Source organism: Dysidea avara, chromosome 9 (genome assembly GCF_963678975.1).
Source record: "Dysidea avara chromosome 9, odDysAvar1.4, whole genome shotgun sequence".
Taxonomy (NCBI): domain Eukaryota; kingdom Metazoa; phylum Porifera; class Demospongiae; order Dictyoceratida; family Dysideidae; genus Dysidea; species Dysidea avara.
This window is the reverse complement of record NC_089280.1, coordinates 5301457-5319601: the sequence shown is the minus strand read 5'-3', so window position 1 is coordinate 5319601 and position 18145 is coordinate 5301457. Positions and strand designations below refer to the sequence as shown.

The 18145-nt window shown below is 38.0% G+C and overlaps 1 long non-coding RNA gene across 1 annotated transcript; it reads left to right on the top strand.

Annotated features, from left to right (window-relative positions):
* Positions 1-14979, top strand: LOC136266903 (uncharacterized). The gene is made up of 4 exons (XR_010706359.1): positions 1-57; positions 636-719; positions 13861-13898; positions 14769-14979. It is a non-coding gene; the product is annotated as an uncharacterized lncRNA (long non-coding RNA).
* The last annotated feature ends 3166 nt before the right edge of the window (positions 14980-18145 follow it).

The window sequence follows — 18145 nt, the reverse complement described above, 5'->3', positions numbered from 1 at the left end:
CATGATCGAGATAACCTGTAATGACCGACTGGGGAAGAAAGTCAGAGTGAAATGCAAGTATCCTTTTTGTGACATACACACACCGTGAAAGAAACTCACGTAGTCCGTCTGCTTAAGCATTTATCACAGTATTTTTAATGCTGAATTCGTTAGGGCTAATTTAGGGGCCGCCTGTTCTTTAAGCTGGCCCACCATCCGCTACAGTAATGCCCATAATATGGTTGTGTTTAGTCACTGACTGCAGTATAGAGATGCCAACCTCTGAACACTTTTAGGAGTGAGACCTCAAACACTACCAGCAATGTGGACCAGATTCAAGTGCAGCTCCAGGATTTTTGGTAGTGAAGACCAAAAAAAAAAAGGTCGCTGCATGTTCTAAGTACAAAAATTAGCACAGGTCTGCCCAATTTTAAACACAGGGCTAATTACGAAGCAGATCAGGCGTGAGAACTAAGCTGAAAGAGTGAGAAACAGAGGGTTAGGCGTGAGAGCGTGAGATTACTAGCCAAACAGTGAGACTCACGCCTAATGTGTGAGAGTTGGCATGTCTGGCAGTAATGGCTCTCTTCAGTGTACATGGTTCAAAGTGCAGTATATTAAATGTTTACCAGTTGCTCACCTTAACTATGGTGTAGTCCTGATGACACAATAGGTGATCTGAAGAAGTTAGTGGCTGCTCAGACTGGCACAAGATGGGACAAAATTGTGTTGAAGAAATGGTGAGGAGTTATTGTACTCAGTCTGTTTTGTGTATCCCCTATACAATAGCCAGTTCCTAACAAATGTCAACTCAACATGTGCTATTACATACAAAATGGCTACAACATGTTAAATTGTAGAACAAGGGTTACCTATGTGTCCATACATAATATGGGTCAGATTTGAACTGTCATGTTTTGCATGTATACATCTAATGGAACTTATCCCTTCCAATTGTTGGGTTAGGTATATGCTCTGTACATGTCGTACTGTATGGTTATCTAAATAAGGGTTGTGACTAGAGATATCACCATGTCTTCAAACTTATTCATTCTGTGCTCCGTAGCTAAGTTCTATAAAAATTTCTACCTACAAGCAAGTCTCAGTAGGAGCATGCATTGAAGTACATGTATTTGTGATTGCCTGGGTGGTGTAATTGAGGCCACATCATCATTGGTATTGATTCCAGTAACAATACTGTGATCATTATTCGAGTAACACATTTGACCAATAGCTTAGTGTGAGATTATAAAATGCTACCTATAACATATCAGTCATTACACACATAAATAATTATCGTATTTACTTGGTTAAAAGCCGCAGTGTTTATTATCTTCGTTTTAATAAATTGATGCAGCGACTGTTTGAATTTGATCACCACTCAAAGTTCAAAATAATGGTGCAGCCAAATTGATGGTCCATCATTAGATGTCAAATTAGTACAATCAGTTTTAAATTTCCTGATCGGATTGGTATCAGTAAAAAATCAGTAGGTTCAGTACATCTCTATTTGTCACTAAGTAAACATGAACCTGTATGTATGATCTCTCATTGGTAGACACCATGAACAGACAGTTTTACTGAATGAAAATATTTCAGCTGAAAAGTGAATAGAGTGCTATGTGTGAATGTTGGGTGTTTATACTAACAGTTAATTTGCTCAGTAATTTGTTTATCTCCTGTACTGTTTATCAAATTAGTGACCAGTGTGGAGAGTTGTGGGAGTATGTCTTGTTTCAGAATTACAAAGAAGAACATGCATGCACAGATACAATAGTTTGCTACAAAGAGCCATCAAACGAAGAGCCAAAGCAAAAATCAAGCTATCATTTTTGCTTATTCCTCGAATTCCATTTTATTGTTTTGCTATTGTTTATAGTAACAAAGGAGTGGACAGCCACAGTCTCCTGTTGTATGTCTTGGAATTACAGTGCTACACGCAATAAAATTTAATTTGATTTGTACATAAATGGCAAATTGGGACTTGGCTTAATGGCTCAAGGTACAGTATGATGTTTTCCCTGTACTCCTCTGTTTGCACATTCCAACAAAGAAATGATGGTAAACGTTAGTAAATAGGCTCCCATCCAAATTGTATACCTTTTACTTTACAAAACACGAAGCAATTTTTTTTTTACTCTATGAGCTGACTGATCCGTTGGTGGACACCATATAGGTTGTTGATGAGCTTTGTGTCATTTTGTACCAAAGCAATTAAAATGTGCATGCTAATTTTATCTAAGTTTTTATAATTTTGCAAAAATGACGGCTTTTTGCTCAGCCAGTCATATACATATCTGGTGTGTTTTTGAATGGGTGGATCGAATTACAGCATGTAGCAGGGAATGAAACTATGAAGAGGCGTATGAGTATATGCATACAGCTCTACTGTCATTGGACGTGGCATAAAGGAATTTTTTTTGAAGGGTATTACTTTTACAAACTACATGTACACCTGTATAATCTGCATCAGCACTTATAGGTGGTTGATGCAGGAAACGTTGAGTTACAAGTACTTGCAAGCGAAACAGGTGTCACACCCATTAATAAAGAAGTGTTTTAATTGCTTGCACTTTCGTGAGACGACATTGCGTTTGAGTGGTATTGTATGGGTAGAAGCTGATGTGGAGAGTCTACGGGGGTGTATCACAACTTAAAAATATATCTGTGGCTGCAAATTAATCAGAGTAACAGTTACAGTAGGAGTGCCAGGCCACAAGTACCACAGAGGTACGATGTGCTTATTGGCTCCTGATATCCAAAAGCTTAACATGTGCAGTCAAGACACTCTAATAGAACAGTTATTCCAGTAGAACATTCATACAACAAATACATACACATGTAAAAGTTGATATTACTGTACATGCTGTTTACAAGAGAGGTGGCCAGCTTAAAGCCTGAAAACAATTGAACTACTGTGTCTATGATTTAGCATGCTGCAGTTACAGTCATTTCTTGGCCGCAATCTTTGATTTCACCATTTTTCACAAGCTTTTTTGGACCATCTTATTGTACTATTTTCATGATCTAATTTCTAACACTAGTATCTAGTATCAGGTTGCGTTTGGCTAGTATGCAGAGGAAGTTCTGGACCTATCGTGTTGTGGCTCTTTGGTGTTTATATAGACCACATTTTACTAGAGGACCACTGGTCTGGTATATTTTCCCTAAATTCAAGACTCTCTGCATTTACAGGATTTCCATGTCTATGTCCCTTTTTTCTATCAGTGAAGATTCTTCATCAAGTGTCTGCCATGGCTGTACACTGCTAGGAATATCTTTACAATACTTGGTGGTATGGCGTTAAACTATGCACCATTAGAATCGTCATGTGTAGTGGCATGCAGTAGATGATTATATAATGGACGCTAGTAACATTGAAAATACTGTCAAGTTTCAGCAAAGACAACTTCTGCTGTTCATTGCTTCAAGTACTCTTTAGTGTTGTTTAAAATTGTTTACATCTTACTGTAGTGCATGAAATTAGCTACTGTAACAGTTAGGGCTCGAAATAATGTTGACAATCAGCCAATTTCTGATCAACATTGCATATTGTCTGGTTAATTTTATTGTTGTCTGGGCATTGTGGCTGGATAAATCAGAGTGCTATGTACACTACAGCTGGAGAGAAGCCTTACAAAGTCAGCAATATTTAATTTGGCTGTTTCTTTATCGTTTGTGGCCACAAGCTTTACCTCAAGCCAAAACAGTGAGGTTTGAACACCAGCCTACTTGTACTTGTCAGCTATGAATTCGTAAAATGAATTTAAAACCATGCTATCCGTTGACTTGTGGGATGCATGAAGTTTTATTTAATAGCTTAAAAACTATTTTACTTGACTAGAAACACTGTGTTACATTATTTTATGACATGGTTACATTACTTTTGGCATGACTATAGCATCTTGAGTACTGAGAGCTTAAAACTGGGCACCAGTACGTTTTTATGTTTTGGCAGGACAAAATCTGTGTTGTACTGGCAGTTTGACAGTGCGCTCGGAGAGCTCTGCAGTATAGGTTTTATTTCATGTATAAGAATATCCTGTTGTACAGTAATAGAAACCTGATGCTCTGCCCATAGTTTGCACTTACGTATTACTTTATTTCATGTTAAAAAATAATTCAATTAATTCCAGATTCAAAGGGTTAAGCATTCACAATTCCTGATACACTCATACTTGAAGTGATCACCTCAGAGTTAATCTTACATATATAAATGACCCATACAGCAGCTCAATATAGTATTCAGTACCTCAATGTTCTTGCATATTGTGTTGGATGCTTCTACATGCACATGTTCACATGGGTGCACGGTGCAGGTAGAGTCAAACCATATCACCACCCACAAGCACACAACTCACTTGGGCATTAACAGGAAAGAATTATGTATATTGGAATTTTGGGACTGTGGTATTTAGCATGGAAAGAAAAGCCACCGCCATTGTTAGAGGAATGTTAATCTTCACACATTAATGTATTACAGTGAAACCTGTCTAAAGCGGTCACCTTCGGGCCAGAAATATTTGGCCTTTATGGAGAGGTGGCTGCCTAACTCAATATCCTCCATAAAGCAGCCATAGGCCATAAACCGAGGTTTGGCCTTTAAACAAAGGTTCCAGGGACTTATAAACTCAGGTTTAGTTACATAAAAATGCATTTAGCTACGCTCCAGTACACCGCCTACTTACACAGCGGACAAATTAGCAGAAAAGAGCCTGAAGCTACTCTGAGTTTGGAGACAGCAATTGAGCTGATTATGATTCCTAGCTACAAAGTCTTTGAAGTAAAAACAGAGACTTCCTTAAAGACAGTGAACTGTTAATGTTAACTAAACAATTACAAATCCAGGAATCAAGATCGTGAGGTAAGCTTTAATTAGAATCACACGAAGAAGCAAAGCCATGGAGTGGCCGTGAGCTTTTCTATACTGTGAGTTTATAACTTTTCCGTATTACAGAAGTATGAAGTAGTGCAGCTAGTTTACTCACCGTAATGGCTATAGCTGGCTGCTTTGTGCGAGGTCTTTTGTATAGCGAGGTGCTGTTCGGGACTGCTAAAGCTGGCTGTTATACGTGTTATAGAGGTGACCGTTTAATGCAAACTATTTCTGTACAAACTGATTGGGAATTGGTCGGGAGCGTAGTCACGTGGCTGTTATGTTGAGGTGACCGCCCAACTCAGGTGACTGTTAAGGGAGGTTCCACTGTACATGTTTTTCTGTCCCTCTGTTCAAACACTGCAATTTTCAGAGTGCATGGGTGACTGTTCTATTAGAAAGTTTCATTGCCTGTTTGTGTTCTACTACAGTCTTGCATTGCCAGACCCTTTTTTTCCTGCAGCGTGCTAAAATAAAAGAGTCTGGTACAATCACTGCCAAAATCTGTGTTGGCTCCTACCTTAGTAGCGGTAGGCGATGATTGGTCAGAGGCCGAAAACAATAGGTGGCGATGACCACCACTTAAACTTGCTACATAGTCCGGCTTCTTGCAGTCTACAGTGCCCATTGTTAGAACTAGCAATGCAAAATAGAGCTCACTCTTGCTTTGGAAGAAGCAGTGAAGGATGCTGGCTTTGGATTATTAAAGCCAAAGCAAGAAGAGGCATTAAAGGCATTCGTATCTGGTAAAGACGCTCTTCCAATGGACTATAGCAAGTCCATTATTTATGCGATTTTGCCAAATGTGTATGATAAGCTCAGAGGTATGCTCATGTATTATATTTCCATTACTTCAATTTGGTGTATTGAACATGTAGGGACTGGAAATGCTATTATTGTGTGCATATCACCCTTTACTGCGATCATGATTGGGCAACAGAAAATTTTTTACAGAGAGGGATAAAAGCAGAATTTGTTGGAGAATCACAGACTGATCCCAATGTTGACAAAAGAGTTCTTTCGGGAGATCTTCATCTACTGTATATTAGTTCGGAGAATCTTTTGAAAAACCGCAAGTATAGATTGATGCTATTGACGCCAGTATACACCAAAAATATGGTTGCTTTAGTTGTCGATGAGGTCCATTGCATAAAGACTTAGTGAGTATCCTTTTATGTGGTATTCCTATTCACATAACATATTTACAGCACTCACTATACATTACGTATGTCAGGACAATCAACACTCATGCTAAATGCACTGGTAGCTATCAATAACCTCAATTTGCCATTTTCTGTCATACATAAATGATTCTAAAATTTTCTTTTCATATGATCAAATGATGCCCAAGTGTACATATCCACCAGACGGTGTTTATGGAAATCTGGAAAGCCGGGCGGTACAGAGAAATCTTCACCAAGCAATCTTCTTAGTGTTCGGTACATTTGTGAACATTCTCCAATTGTTTAACAAAGTTTTAGGGAACTCGGTACGACTGGTACGAATGTACGTGGCAAACATATCACAGAGGTGAGCTATTGCTAGCAAAGGTTCAACATGATATGTAGTGTTATCACGGTTAGGAGAGAGTCCAGTAACAACAGGATCTTTCAAGGACAATCTTTTCATGACACAGTCAAATACATCAGGTGTGGTGGTTCCAGTTAAAGCCAGCACATGAGCATTTTTCGGTATAATACTTCTTAGGTCCCCAATTTGAGTAAAAGCAAGTTGAAAATCATCTCCCCTAATAATATCAATAGTGTGATAATCATATCGCAGTGGTTCATTATCGTGATATGATAATAGCTTGTGATTATCGTGAGCACCAATATTATACATTCTTACCTCGCCAGAATTACTCGAACAATTAAAGCATTAATTTGTTTATTCAATTATGTTGTTTTCTGGGATTGAACACTTTGCTGTATTTTGGCAGGACATATGTAAATTCGGGTATACAGGATGTACGTTTACCTATAGTCATAGAAAATAACTAAAATTAGTGCATTACGCATCTTATCATTTGGATTTACCATTGTGATAACTATCGTATCGTGATGCAATTATCGTGATCAATCGATATAGTTGCAAACTTATTATCGCACATCACTAGTAATGTAGTTCACATGGGCCCATCGTCGTCATTGGTACAATATGTTCAAGAATCTGGCAGAGCTGGACGAGACCGAAATTCATCTGTTGCCTTGCTATTGTATGGAAGTGCTGGGAACCATCTGCAACAATCCATGAGGTTATATTGTACTAACAAAACAGGATGCCGACGTAATAAGCTATTTAAAAATTTTCTTTATTATACTGACAATGAAGTTTTGGATGAACAGTGTAAGTGCTGTGACATTTGTAAAGAAAGTTGTACATGTATAGCTTGTACAAAATACTTAAATTAATTATAATAATAATTTACAACTTATGTCACAGTTCCATTTAGTCTGGTACTTTGCGTTAACCAAGTAATGAAGTTCTTGTACTTTAGCTGCTGCAACAAATTATTGGCAAATTTGAATGATGAGTGCTTACATGCACGTGTGAGGCTATACACCTGTTGGTCCTTCAAACACTGAACAACAAGCTCAAAATCCCGCTGAATAGATGGGACAGAGTGTGTGTTAGAATTTGGTGCACTTTTGCTTGTACACTCCTCAAACTTTGAACAGATTGAGTGTACTACTTGAATACACTCAGCTGCAAGCTTCACACTGTTGTCTGTCATGTTGGACCCCATGTTTCGCATGTATTTAGGAGCCTGTTCAAGTGCTCAAGATGCAAATCTGTTGGATTGTTGCGTACAATGATGTTTGTGGTATTGATACATCTAGACCACTTCAATTGAGCAGCCTGTCGAGGTGAAAGAATAATAGTTAATTTGCAATTCCAGGTTCAAAGCTTTAATACTGTAATTCTTTCGCCTTGCTGCTTTAAATATCAATAGCAAAAATTTTGAAATTCTGATAAGTCGCTCTCCATCCCCTTCTCGAGTGGCATCATGAAAATTTTCCCAGATTAACCCTAGAGTCATAACTTCTGTGGCATACATAAAAATGTTTCAGGGCTTGATGGTGATGGCAAAGAAATTTTAACAAATTTTTCAACAATAATCATCCAGGCTTAAGTCTCTACTTGAGGCAGTGCATATTGTTTCAGCAGCAGCTGCAATATACCCTTGCAGCACCACTTGTAGGAAGTCTTCTGCTGCTTTCATGTTGTCTCCAGGGTCTGGGAACTGCACTCCAGTGTAGCAAATTTTTCAGTCGATACAACGTACCCTTCTCTGCAGCGGAGTTCGTACAAAATAAGCGTTTCCATATAACCTACAGAATTACACATGAATCAGTACTGTAAATACAAGAACTTCATGCACAATAACTAGCAAACGAAACATAAAGATCAAGAATTATAAACATACTCTCATCAGTGTTAATCTTGCATGCCAGTCTTCAACTACTGCTGTAAGACCTTCCAGCCGTCCAATTGAGCTGTCATCATGGCTTCTTGCAGATTGTGCACCTCGACTTATGCAATTGTTGTGAATATTATCATAACGTTGATCATGGTCACCATTGTCATTATCGTTTGCTCTACTAGCAACGCCACCATTATTCACTACCTCATCTTCATCATCACTACTTTCGCAATCTGAAATTTCTTCAGTTCCTTCAACCCAATCTAACATTACTCTTTTCCTCTTGATGCCAGCCTACAGTGTAGCAACATAATTATGCAATCCACGAACAATTGTATGTAGCAATTTATACCTGAATAGTTCCAGCCAAACTGCTTTTCCATTCCACAACTTTAGTATCATACGTCTTTGCTAGCGTTTTCATCTGGTCCATGGTTCCAGTATGGGAGAGGCAAACTATTAGTGGCTGGAAACAGTTGTACATCTATATAGCAGTCAAAATGCACACATTTCACACATACATACATACATACATACCTGCTTACTGGAGCCATTTCCATACATTAGGCAGGAGATCACTCGCTGCACCATTCCTATACCATCGGATCTCCACTTCAAAATTAATGATGTTTTAGCGTAGATGTTTTCCTTTATTGGTTTGGCACTAGTGCTAGGGTTGTAGAGATGAGCCAGTGACAATTCTTAGCAGGGTAGCTGTAGGGCACCGCCCGGCGAGGTGATGGGGCTATGCAAATAAACTGGCTCATCACTACAGCCCTAACACTAGTGCTATAAGTACTGGAGCAACAAAAGAAAAACATCTAAGCTACAACAATGGCCTCTATCACGTTTTATCACTGCTAGTATTCGTGTATCGTAAATGTATTCTAATTAATTAGTGCACACGCTAGTTTGTTGACTTGTAAGGAAGAGCAGTATTAGCAGTTGTAGCTGGATAGTGGTGTCTCCAGTGTTGCAAGAGATGGATAATGTCTAGATTATTGTTTAAAAACTGTTTCCAGCTCAGTGCGTGAGTCCAGTCCGCGAGTCCAGTCCGTGAGTCCAGTCCGCGAAATACATTAGGCCACTCAAGATGCATTAGATGTTGACACAAGTTAACACTGCTTCTTCATTATTGTACTGTATATATACTTGACTGCTTCTGGGCCCAAATGCTAACTTGTTAATCAACAAAGAATGCTGTAATATAGTTTCTCTAGGTTTGCTCAGCCTCCTGATGTAGTGAAAGGAAATACTATTGGCACAGAATTTAGCTTAAGAGTTGGTTTCGTCCCTCCAGGTTTGACAAAGTGTTCTGGCTTAAAATGGTGGAAGGCAATGCAATGCCCTGTTGGTGGGTTAAGTTATAGAATAGTATCATTCAAAATTTTGAATGCTTATCAACACTTTTCCAGAAGGTCAGAAAACCAGACTTAGACTAGCGGTGTGATTCTGTAGATTCGTAGAGAATGTGAAGCCCTTCATATTAAATGTGTTTGTGTAGCTACAGTGGTTTTTAGGCAGGTGGAACACTACATGTTTTATTACAAGTTTTCCGTAAATACAAGCGGCATGCAGTAATACTGTTTCTGTATGCACAGTTCGTTAAATTCACATAACTAATGTCTTGTGGATGTTGAGTTGTTTGTATGGACATGTTCAAGTTCCTCGTGTGTGTGTAGACAACACCAGCACTACCACTATTGTACAACTGTACATGTACATGTACATACATGCTCGTACATGCATTAGATGCTTTGCATTTTCAAGAACTTGGAAACCTTGGAAAACTGTGATAGTGACACAGCCCTCGTACATCGCTCACGCTCCAGACCATGTTATTCTGCCGCATTATGTGACAAAAGCTGTAGGCTCTATGGGAATTTCTGGAGCATAGTTGATACTGAAGTTATTAGGGCTGTGTAGAAGCATATTTGGCGTGTTTCTTCCCAGTGGTGAAGATATAAGCCATCATAGAGTTTGTTTCACTCGAAGAAAGTACAGTCTTAATGTCTTCACAAAAGTATCGTAAAATTTGTTTCCACATAACCTGGATATTAACCTTGTTTAATTACTTGTGTTGAAATTTATAAGGATTCAGGAGTCCGACCACTAATAGTGGCCACTAAGTGAGGTTTCACTGTACGTACATCTGCTTGTGTAGAAGCAGGCTATGTAATTTGTCATCTTGCCATAATACAGTAGACAGCTATTCTGATCAAACATTATGGTACTTGTACTCTTGAAATCAATAGGAAATTATTTACATTCAGATCCAGTAACGTCAAGCCACAAGTAAGTATTGACGTCAAAAGGGTTTGGGATGCTTACTTGACGCAGCCACTATAGTGAGGTAGTCTTATTGATGAGGCCATGAAATACACTTTAGCTATGTTTGGGACCTAGGTCACTATAATGAGATAGTCTTGTTAATGAGGCCATGAAGTACACCTCAGCTATGCTTGGGACTTACTTGATGTGGTCACTATAATGAGGTGGTCTTATTAATGAGGTTGTGAAGTACACCTTACCTATGCTTGGACCTCCTTAACATGGTCACTATAATGAGGTGGTCTTGTTACTAAGGTCATGAAGTGCACCTTAGCTATGTTTGGGGACCTACTTGTCATGGTCACTATAATGAGGTGGTCTTTGTTAATGAGGTCATGAAGTATACCTTAACTATGTTTGGGACCTACGTACTTGACGTGGTCACTATAATGAAGTGGTCTTGCTAATTAGGTCACAAAATACACCTAACACCCTGTTCACACTATCCCAGGTTAGCCAGAGTGTTTTCAACTTGGGCTATTGAACTCAGGTTAGCACTTGTTCACACTACTGCATCTGACACGAGCTTGATAGTGCGAGTGCCGAATACTAATTAGCTAAGACAAGTGCACGAGCTTTTGATTATTTACACGCTTAATAAAAAGGCATTAGAATTGTAATGAAGAAGCTTAGAACCAGCTGAAGTATGTCATACAATGTTATAGACGCCATGTTTAAGCTAGTGGTGCTCCTTTTGAATATTAATGTGTTGTACGAGTGTAACTGTCACAAAGTCTACCAGAACTACAGTACGTTATAGCCATTTTGAAGAACAGTTTTAAAGCATAGAATACCGTATTTCTATAAATATAAGCTGCGAGAAATTTTCAAGAGTTAAATTTTCGTGTTAAAAAATTTTCACCTGTGTCCTCAAGTGACAAAAAGTTTTTAACAGTGAATTACGTAACTTTATTAATTCTATACGGCCTTTTTCGAGGTCTTTTTTGAGGTCTTTTTCGAGGCCTTTTTGTATACAGGAGACGCAGAATGACAAGCAGCAAAACTGAATTGTGGCGTCTCCGTTCCGCGGCCATGGAGGCTGCACCCCAGATTCAGAAGTTGTCTGTCACAAGTCAAGCAATGAACTGGAGTGAAATGGCTGTAGCTAGAAGCTCATTTCATCAACTTGCATATTTGTGCATATATACTCCATTTAATGTGTCCTGTAGTAGTTTTCTATCACGGAATCAGATGGCATCATTACCAATGTGCGGCAAAATAGATCGGCAGCTCCCTTCTCTCCTAGGATGAGGGAGGCCTTTGTTTTTAAAAGACCGCAGCAACCTCGATCCAGGTGGCCAGAAAGCAGTTAACCGAATTCATTCAACTTCTCGAATATTATGTTGGTAAAAAAATTTCGCGTAATAAATTTTCGTCGGATGCTAGCTTCGACGAAATATTTTTAACGGTTTATAAATATAGAAATATGGTATACTCACTGTGTGGCCAACAGAAGCAAGTTATACTGTTAATCTGAGTTGGCCAGCTCGGAATACATTCACACTGCACCCTATCCCAGGCCAACCTGTGCCAGCCCACCTCTCCTTGTCATGCTGTGCTGGACCTGTTTTGGCATGGCTCGATTGATTCACACTGCAATTTGTTTCGAGCCATACCGTGCTCTACCCGAGTTAGAATGTAGTGTGAACGGGGTGTTAGCTATGTTTGGGACCTACTTGACATGGTCATTATAATCAGGTGATCTTATTAATGAGATACAGAACATCGTTAAGGTATGAAAATTAAAGTAAATGAAAATATCTGTCTGTGTTTGCATCCAACCATATCCACCTTTTCAAACTAGATCAACTTAATATAGCTATATAAAATTAAAGACGATTCTTGTTATAAAGTAATAGCCAGCATGAAAAGCAATTCACATTAGTGATGTGCAATATGTGATATGTATTGATATATTATGATAAACTTTTTTATATCGTGATATGATATAGAATCATTATATCGTGATATAAGCCTAGGTATAGATTTAGCTATAATTAGAGAAAAATGTACCCATGTATCGTGATATGTTGTGTGCAATAATCGTGATCGGAAAATATTATCCTGTATTGCACACCACTAATTTACATGCTACCCAAGAACCATCACTTGCTGTAAATTGGGAAAATTTCACTGCTGAACAATCATCTTTAAAAATTTGACTCGACATACTTGCATGGTCATTTTATAAAACAACAAAAAATTATTATGGCGAATTTAAAACACAGGGCAAAATAAATGATTAATACTGCAGGTTTGATTTCTTCACATTTCATCCTCACATACACTAATGCATGCCTTTATAACCTACCACAGCAGCCACAATGCATGCATCATCCTCCATCCTCCCCTGTGTCCCATTCCTTTTCTCACTATTACACAATATAAATGAGGAAAATTTGCTATCAAAAATTTTCATTGTTAGCTCATCATGTACATATCTTTGAAATAAAGTAGCCACTAAATCTACCACAGCTACTGTATTCACTCAGAACAGTAACAGATCTGCTGGTGCTGAAGTGCAGTAGAATTAACTGTCCCAAGTAAACTTCACGTGGGTGCATGGCACCATGCAACAGCTAGTGAATTGCAATTTAGTCACCATTTTAAAATTTTTATCAATGCAAGTCAATTTTTACTTGGCTGAAGGGCATTAGTTAGTTAATATAGATGCTGATCACTCTGAGCACATGAGTACCTAACCAATACTGCTAAAATCAATGCGTCGACTATTTGAATTTGACTATCACTTGATGTTTTAAAATGTTGTTAAAGTCAAAATCAATTATGGCACCATTTAAGAGCAGCTACTATTGAAGGTGCGGCATTTAACCAAGTAAATGCGGTAAATGTAAAAGAAAATGTTTGTGTCCGAATCACGTCCATGTCTGTGTCCAACCATATCTGTCTTTTCCAACTACCTGGCACTACACTGTAACCCGAAATCTTATGTTAGGTAGGGATTTTGTGGTCACCACCAAACCACCTAACTTAAATCAAATGCCTGAAACCTGACGTCTGGCCTTACTCACAGCGTAATACATTCATGCGGATATTTTAAAACGAATACCTTTTAACTAACAAATTGACAATACTGTGGTATACTGCCCAGCACTTCTACCAGTATATAGGCAACCTCTCTTGGGTCTACTTGGCCACTATATGACAAAGAAATATTATGTATACTGCATATTGAGTGTTTCATTTATGATACATCTTAATGTATTGAACTATTTTGTGATCATTACAGGTACACTGTTTTCAAGAACCACATCACTCTGGAGGATTGTATCCTGCTGCTTGTGGGTGTGGCTATTTTGTGTGGGTGGGGTTCATGACCTAAGCTAAATTATATATAACCATGCTGTAATGCAATGATTACGGTGTGGTGGCTGTCCAGCATGTATACTATTGGGGCCTTGTGTCATTCCCATTAAAATATTTCTTGGAGGTTAGTGTCAGTGGCAATAACAATGTCAATGCACGGTGCATAATATTATTACATGTACCTGGTTGACTGTTATATTAGAGTATTGACTGCTCTATTATAGTATAAGTATTGCAAATACTGGACTTGTTGAATTATTAGCAACAGTAGTATAAGTATTGCAAATACTGGACTTGTTGAATTATTAGCAACAGTTTTTGGTATGAAAGTTGATATTGTTTTCTTCTAATATATTTGGGTGGTTATGCCATTCTTTATAGTCATGGTTGTTTGTATGTCAGAGTCCAAAAATGTATCAATTACTCTCACCAAGTGGTTTCAAGAGTTGGCTGGTAGAAAGATTTCTTGGGGTTGCATGTTGTGTCAGTCATCGCAGCAGTTATTGTTTCTTCCAGCATCTTTATCTTTACTTTGTTGTACAGTGAGTAAACCCTCATTGTCAGGCTTCCTGCAAGGTTGAAAACAAAAAGCTCTTCTAGGATACTGATGTTAGTTGAGTTATGAAGATGAACCATGATGTGCACTTTACATAGTGACCTAATGAAAGATTGTAAGGATGTGGTGGTAAGCAAGGCTCTACTAGTTTGGTGAAATAGCTGGATATGTTGGGTAGTAGCGACGAGGTAGTTTCAGCAAAGTTTTATGTAGTGGTGTAATAAAACTATTGGACTAAGTAATGCCCAATGAGTTCCTTAACTTAATCTCACCAGATGAAATTCATGATGGAATGAACCTGGAGCTGTACTACCAGTGAGCATCACATGATACACCACCAACAAACAATTGCTGCTCTGCTAAAAATGATCTTCTGTAATTTATAAACTTTTTGTGATTAGTTTACTACATTTAATGTCATCTGTACTGCTTGTCAATGTGCATGTGATTGATATAAGATAATGGCATGAGTTGAAGAAAAGTGAACTGTGATGTTGTAATAATGATACGTTAATTACAGTCAACTTCTGGTAACAAACTCTTTGAATTAAGAATACAATGGGGAAAACCCTCCATAAGAATGACACAGATTTTTTCCAAACGAGTCTGACTCCACACATTTTACAACGAATCACCCTGTCAGGATGAATTTTGTAGCTGAACTCTTACAGGTGACTAGGCGTGCACATGTACGCCACTACTCAGGCACAGCTTTGACTTGTAGAAACCTACTAAATAAGCATCCGATTATAAATTTTATCTTCACGGTTATAGCAGTGAGCACATATATAGTTAGCAATTTTTGTGACTCGGGATTTCATCGGTATTCAATGTAAAAGTGCTACTATACATAATTATGCAAATACGCACCATATGGAACAACTGTGTAGAAGGTGAATGTTCTATTAGAGTATACTATATACCTCAAAATCAGTTACATACATGAACCTGCAAATCTAGTTCCACTGGCCAGTGACTGTAAAGGACAGTTTAAAATTTTGAACGCAGCCATGTAATCAGGACACTTGTCCATGGTCCTATATATCAGAACACTGTAATGAGGACATGTACTTCACGTGATGTGCATTAGCACAGTCCCAGGTACCTGCTGAAATAGAGTGGTCCTGTATAGGTATAGTACTAGCTATAGTAGTGGTACAAATCAACATTTATACAGATTTACAAGTGATTGTCCATAGTGCAACAAGCTCAGTGTTTGTATAGGGTTTGGCTTAATGCATGCATACCACTATGGCATCCAATATCTTTTAAGTACACCCACTTTATTATGTATCATTACAAGAATTCATGATGTTTGAGTACAGGTTGAATGCAGAGGAAATCCTGGATCCCAGGCTGTGTGGCTCCTCAGGCACTTGCCTAGCTGTAGACTGCAAGCTATCTGTGGATCAAGTCACCACGTGGTCAATTTTTTTTCTACATTCAGCAGAATTTTAGTATCACTTTCCCTAGTGGGATAGTGACTAATAATATAATTTATTGTGATGAAGTAGACAACCAGGTTTGGATTTAATTTTGTTGAAGGAAAAATTGTAGGGTTTGACTGTTTAATGATGAATCATATTTAAAAGATCATCAATGTGACTGTTGCAACATAGGGCAGGCTTACTTTCTCAAAATTAATTACTTATGATTGAGCAATTGCAAGCATGTGCAGTTGCATGAATAGTATAGAGTATACCAGTAGATGCTGGTATGTTATGTATTACGTGACAGAAGCTTAAAACAAATCCAGTGATCGAGTCGACTTATGTCCCAGCTGTCTCATAGATTAGGGATTAGATTATCATAGTAGTGATCATTAGTCGACCACAGATAAAATCAGGATTATGTTGCTCTCAATTTCCTATACTTGTATGGGAAAAATGATAATCGGTGTATTGCCCTCACTATGTAGTAGAGAGTACAAAGTGCATGCATGCACATGCCAAGCCAACCAAGTTGTTCAGACTTATGTACTTACTTACATGCATACGAATATACAAAATGAATTCTTTTGACTATCTACGGTGATCATGCTACTTTTTATAACATCATGCATTCAACCTCATTATTAGCATTATTATGCTTATAATTGTAGCTACGTCAGTACTTCAGAAAAATTAAACACTAGCTAGGCCAACACAAAGCTAATTTGGGAGAGTACTAGGCCTAAAAGTTCCAGAGCTACAGTTCAGGTGATTATATTATTCACAGGTTCAACTATATGATAGCCTTCACATTACAGTAGTAAAGAGTGCACATGCCTATAGTAGCAAGGTCACATGATTTTTAAAAGTAGAAGAAAATAATTTTTTAGCTATTGCACATTGTAAAGCATGAAAAATGCTGCAGTTTGATATAAGATTACCACTTTTGCCTTTGTATACGTAATAGCTAGTAACTAACAAGTAGGTGGTTCATGAGCACCATTGGTAGCCATATGGCACTAACCAAAAACAAGTGATGTATGCAGAATGTATTATGAGGTGTGTAGCATCACCAATAATAATATCATAGACACTTAAGTTGTTTTTACAGTGAGCAAAACCATTCAACTCATGAGCTGGACCAGTTCTCCACGTGGCGAGCAATGAATAGTATTCTCCTGTAGGTTTTCTATAGAAAGAAATTACGTTGGAGCTTAACCAAACACCTCTCTGCTTTGATCATGAAAAACTCACCAGAAGCGCACCAACTTTCAACACTATGATGATCCTATATATATAAATACCGTATACAGAATGCAGAACCATATTATTATGTCACTCTTATGCAATTTATGGGAGAAAAATTCTCATTATTCATACAGGGATTTGATGTCACTACCTATAGCTATATTTACATTAGGCCCTAATGTACGTGCTCTCCTACATTTTGAAATCAATTATAATATTAATAATTATAATAAACAAGCAAAATACTATTATACATTAATGTGCTATATGCCTGCTTTGTGTAGTAGATTTCTAAGCTATAATAATACTGTGTTCTGTAGCTAACAGTATTAATGTGTGTGTGCTTGTACAAATTTTCAGTCAGTGCATCCTGTTGTAAATTGCAGGCATGACAAAGTAATCACTTTGTTAATAGGAAAGTACCCGGCACAGCCAAACACCTAACTATACTTACACCTGCAGTCTGAGGTTACACTACATTTGACATAGCAGTACATGGAATTATAGGGAAAATGTGACCGGAATTGAGAAAGGGGTCTTCCACACACATCAAAATTTGCAAACTTTGACAATTCATAACTGTTGGATAAAGGTATTGCTTTGAAACCTGGTCAGTAGTGAGCGCCAATATAACTTAGTAAATGGAGAAAATTTCAAGTTCGTATTTTTCTTGAACACAAAGGTGTGGTCTTCCAAGTTCATAGAATTGGATATGTGTGGAAGACTCCTTTTTGCAAGTCTGGTCGCAAATAAAGTCTATGTGTATAAAGCTATTCATTCAGCAAAAACAACCAGGAAGCAAGGGAACTAGTGATAACTAACTTTTCATGGCCTTATTGCTATCAGTTAGTTCTATATGCAGTTTAGTGGGCAGAAAGGGAAGTCACTACAGAACATTCATGGTCACTCCCCTGGGCTGTAAAAATCCATTCAGTATCACCTAGCAAAGTTATTACTGGAAGCAATAATAGGCA